Here is a 417-nt window from a genome sequence, read left to right as displayed (position 1 = left end):
CACTACCATAATCCTAGGGTGCTGGAGGCAGAGGCGGGTGGATGGCCTGAACTCAGGAATTCAAGATTAGCCTGAGTAAGAGTCAGACCCTGTCTCTACTAAAAAAAGAAAAACTAGCCAGGTGTGGTGGTACACACCTGTAGTCTCAGCAACTCCAGAGGATCGCTTGAGTTCAGGAGTTTGAGGTTGCTGTGAGATATGACTAGATGGCATTCTATCCTGGGGCAACAGAAATGAGATTCTATCTCAATAATAATAGTAATAATTCCTTAGGTAATTCAGACATCCTGAAATGTACTTTTAAAAAATCTCCATGTGAGGCTCGGCGCCTATAGCTCAACCGGCTAAGGCGCCAGCCACGTACACCTAAGGTGGTGGGTTCGAATCCCCAGCCTGGACCCGCCAAAACAACAATGA

The sequence above is a fragment of the Otolemur garnettii genome, unplaced genomic scaffold, assembly GCF_000181295.1.
Source record: "Otolemur garnettii isolate 467f Iridium unplaced genomic scaffold, OtoGar3 scaffold00014, whole genome shotgun sequence".
In the NCBI taxonomy this organism is placed as follows: Eukaryota; Metazoa; Chordata; class Mammalia; order Primates; family Galagidae; genus Otolemur; species Otolemur garnettii.
The sequence above is the reverse complement of the archived record's forward strand: the minus strand, read 5'-3'. Positions refer to the sequence as shown.